General features: G+C 31.0%; 1 long non-coding RNA gene across 1 annotated transcript; it reads right to left on the bottom strand.

Annotated features, from left to right (window-relative positions):
- Positions 1-196: 196 nt before the first annotated feature.
- Positions 197-2,806, bottom strand: LOC117128098. Its single transcript, XR_004451254.1, has 2 exons — positions 2,219-2,806; positions 197-2,155 (listed from the first exon to the last, which is right to left on the bottom strand). It is a non-coding gene; the product is annotated as an uncharacterized LOC117128098 (long non-coding RNA).
- Positions 2,807-4,500: the final 1,694 nt, after the last annotated feature.

Genomic DNA, 4,500 nt, shown 5'->3' with positions numbered 1-4,500 from the left:
TTTAGAATCATTTTAATTAGATAATAGGTTTAAAGATGTAAATAAAACTGTGTATGTTGTAAATTTAGACTTTTTTAGTGTAACTGAGTACTATCAATTATGGAAATTATATTATGATTTTATTTTACTAAATATTTCTTTCTGTGTATATTTTTTGTTTTATTTTGTATTTTTACAATTTGATTGTCTTATTTTCTAATTGCAGAGAATTGTTATTTTTAATTTTTGTTTCATATACCTTAAAAAGTTTTCGGTTGATTTTTGTTTGTTTTCTTTCTCCAATTACAATGTACAGTTCGACCGTTTCTTTTTTTTTTTTGGATCAAACTACTAATATCATTAGATAGAAAAGCTTAAACTCCAAGAATGGAGTGAGTATTTGTGCTAGAGAAAACTGATTTAGCCAATAATATAGTGAGATGTTATAATATTAGAAGGTATGAAAATTCTTCTATGTTGTCCTACGCTGTACATAATTAAATTGTTGTAAAAATTGATTATATATTAGTGATAACTGGAAATACATCTTTATGTATTCCTTACATCATCCTTAATTGGTTTACGGTTCGACCATTTCTAATATACTGAGAATAACATAATATTAGATGTTGGCTATCTTCAGCATCTATGCTTTGGGTTCATTCTTAAGCTCCCTCTCTGTTGTTGAAACATGTGGCTCCTTTGCTGAGCTCCCGACTGTGTTTTCCTCAGTTCCTGTTGTTTCAGTAAGTGGAAGCCACCACTGCCGGTGGCCTGATCAGTTGTAGACAGCTTGTGGTTTTTTGAGCAGATGCAGGACACACATGAGGCTCCTGGCGTATCGTCACCTAGGTTGTTGTCCCCGCCCTGTCCAAACGCATTATAAGATGTTAGACTGTATGTTAAAAGGAGAAGTACATAGTATATGAAAGAATTGGTAAACATGTAATGCAAAAGTTGCAGTAGGGCTAAGCTGGTGACGATCAAAGAAACATGTGTATAAAACTAACCATGAATAGATGGATGATAATAACCAAAGCATAGAGGCCCTATTCCAAATCTTTTTTAAGATCGAAGATGTTGCTGATTTGTTGCACCGCTTTATAAATAAGAGAATGTTAGATAAAAAACCAAAGTTGTTTTGGATATTATTGTAATAGAAAATACTTTCACATATCTCATTAGCAACAGTTTTCTCAAGCAAGGAATCATGATCATCCCAAGTGATTTGATCAAGCTTTAAAGAAGCAGGAGCCACATCTGTAGTATGACTAATGAAGATCAACACATAGGACGGACAAAAAATGCAACCCTCCAGGATGAGTATTTTAACATCTCAAAGAGAGTTTCATATGTAGGCTTCAGAGCATGTCTCATATTCCACTCAATGCGATAGTAAACAATAGATAAAGCCTCATTATGTAGAATGAGCCTCTCCATCGTCACCTAAAGAGCACTCGTTCATCGAGAGAAATCTATTGAAGAATATCAATCAAAATACAAAAACAAAAGATTTACTGGGTGCATCCTCAACCCCAAGATATTGCCTAAGGAGTTTCTAGACTTGCTCTCTGTTAACATCATATTCTTTGGCTAAAGCAAGCAGTAGATTCAAACGGTCTTGAGGAAGCTAGAGGATAGAGTTTCCCTAAAATCATTTTGAGGGTAGTAAGTAAGAACATGGAAGAAGCAATGTAAAAGATAGTTTCTTACCTCTTGAAAGTCAATAAGAGTAGTGACTGAGACACCAGTTTTATTCGCTGATTATGCAAAGATAAAATGGTATCAGTTCAGTTACCTTCCTCAGGTAACATCAAACCTACTGAGCTTGTAAACAGCTCCCTCTTTCAGCATATGTTTAAAAGTGTTAAGGCGATGAACAAAGATGGAACCTTGGAGAAGCGTTGTCCCTGTTCCTTCTTGAATCAAAAAGCCTGCCATAAGAACACACCAAACTTGTAACCAAAAGACTTTGGAAAGAAAACAAACAAAAGCAAAATCATGCTTTTATAAGAGATGAGTTCACAATCTGCGACAACAGCTGCCTTTGGGGACTTTCTAGATATCTGATCTTTTCGATTGAATTTCCCACAGCTAAAATTCTACCACATGTATGAAATCCACATGCTTACTGTGAAAGCCAATCTGTTTTCACTATGTAAGTTTTGATTTGCTCCTGTTGAAAGTTGTTTCTTGTCAGATTCAAATGATCAAATCAAGATGAGGGAAAGCTCATTACCATCATCGTCGTCTAGACGCACCATCTCAAAGTTCCTCAGTCATCAGATTGTGCAGCTTCGTTGAGAGATTTCTCAATTTCGCAACCGAATCTCCATTACAAAAGAAAACTCGTGATTCCTATCGTGATTTCTAGCCCTAGCGGCTGCTGTCTATCTATTGGAACTTTGAGTAAGATATAATTTTGCCGAGATTTATGTCGAGATGAAGAGTAGATCTGAACAATAAATATATGGTACAAAGATTTTGAAGAGTTAAATCATGTGTTACAATTGATGGTAGAGTTTTGGAAGTATTAAAAGAATCGTGGAAGTGTGAAGGGTGAAGCTTTGGTTTTTTTTTGCTTAAATTTTGGTGTTGGTGACGACATATCTTGTCCTCCGGCCAACTAAACACTCGTTACGGGCCATGGTCCACTTTCCTTTGCCGCTAAAAAAAGTCGAGAACACACGAAGAAAGAAGAGGCCACGTGTCCAAAAATGCCCATCCTTGTTTGGTGACGTGGCGGCCTGAGGTGGGAGAAAACTCTCTTTTATAGTTATAGACTAGGGATTAACCCGGGCTACGCCCGGGCATTTTTATTTTTTTCTAATTTAAGTTGTTAAATTATTTATATTTAGGTTATGATATATATTTATATAAATGTTAAGATGCATGTCATAATTAAAATTTATTTTTAAATCTTAACACGTTAAATTAACATATTTTTTACTATTTAAATATTTTTTGTAATTTTGTTGGCTATCTAGTTATCATATTTAGCAAAACTATCTGTTGAGTGTTAACAAAAATGTTTTAGATATTAAATTAAACTGTTGAGTATTTTCGGATCGACCACATGCTCAACAATCAATCGATCCGTAAAAAGATGGTCGATCTCCTTGGCCAGGTAAGTACAATTTTAGCAAAAATATCTTTGATTTTCAGATATTAAGTATATAACTATTCTTTTTTAATTGTATTTTTTGATTAAATTATTGTATTATAATGTTTATGTAAATATTTTTTGTGATGTTTGAATTTGTGTTGTCCGTATACTTAACCTAGGTGATATTGATGTTTAACAATTTATTGTTTTCTGGAAATAGAAAATAATGATATATTAAAACGTATCTAATACTTGTTAAATGATAGTATAATATAAATTATATCTATTATTTGAAAATAACCATTTGTTGTTTTTTATTTTTTTTTTAAATCAGAAATTATTTTTATTTAAAAACATTATTCATATATAATATAATAGTTTAAGTTTGGAAGATTAATATATATATATAAATTATGTATATTTTTTAAAAAATAATTTAAGATATTATATATTGAGTAACTGAGTAAAAGCTGAATTTCTTATCTTGAAAATAAAATATTTATATTTTTGTCTTCATGTTATACTCACCAATCCATCATTGATATTTATAACTCAGTATGTTTTTAAAATAACTTAGTTTTAAGTAATAAACAAATTTAATAATTAAATTCATCACCTATAATGTTATATAAACTATATTTGAAAACTCTTTAAAATTATATTTTAAACATAATATTACTATTATTTAATTTAAGTTATTTTAAGCATAATATATGCTAAACCAACTTAAATTATATTTACAATAGGACCATCCTAAACGTGTTAATAAACCAAAAACAATACTAAACCAACATGAACCAATACCTGATTCGGCGTGGAAGGAAGTGTTTCGGGATAAATGCTTGAATGGTTATTAACTGTAATAGTTTGATCATGAAATAGTTAGTATGAATATTAACAATAAAATGATGGATTAGATTAATTTAAATTTGTAAGAATACCTTTGAGTCTATGAAAAGCAATTCAATTCCCATGAATAAGTTTGGCTTTTGGAAGTTGCGGGTTTCCCAACAATGAATCCACCTAACAAAAAATTCGTTGTTATAAAAAAATCTCCTTCAAAGTCATTAAAGGTTTTTGGGACGGCAATAGTTGATGGTGGAACCATTTTTTTGCTCGAGTGCTTTGAAGTTTTCCTTGATAGTATGAGGTTGATGTTGATGGAATAATGAGTTTTGTATGGACTTTCTTGACTCCCTCTGTTTCAAAATACATGAAGTTTTAGGTTGGGACACAAATATTAAAACACTTGTTTTTTATCTAAAAGGTATCACTAAAATATAAATTAAAAATTATTCAACCAATCACAAAACATACTACAAAATATAATTGGTTACACAGTTTTTGATAAAGTTAAAAGATACCTTGAAATATGAAAACATCATCTATTTTGAAACATCAAAAACTCTCTAAAA

The sequence above is a fragment of the Brassica rapa genome, chromosome A09 (assembly GCF_000309985.2).
Source record: "Brassica rapa cultivar Chiifu-401-42 chromosome A09, CAAS_Brap_v3.01, whole genome shotgun sequence".
NCBI lineage: Eukaryota > Viridiplantae > Streptophyta > Magnoliopsida > Brassicales > Brassicaceae > Brassica > Brassica rapa.
Note: the sequence above shows the minus strand (reverse complement) of the source record. Positions and strands in the feature narration are given on the sequence as shown.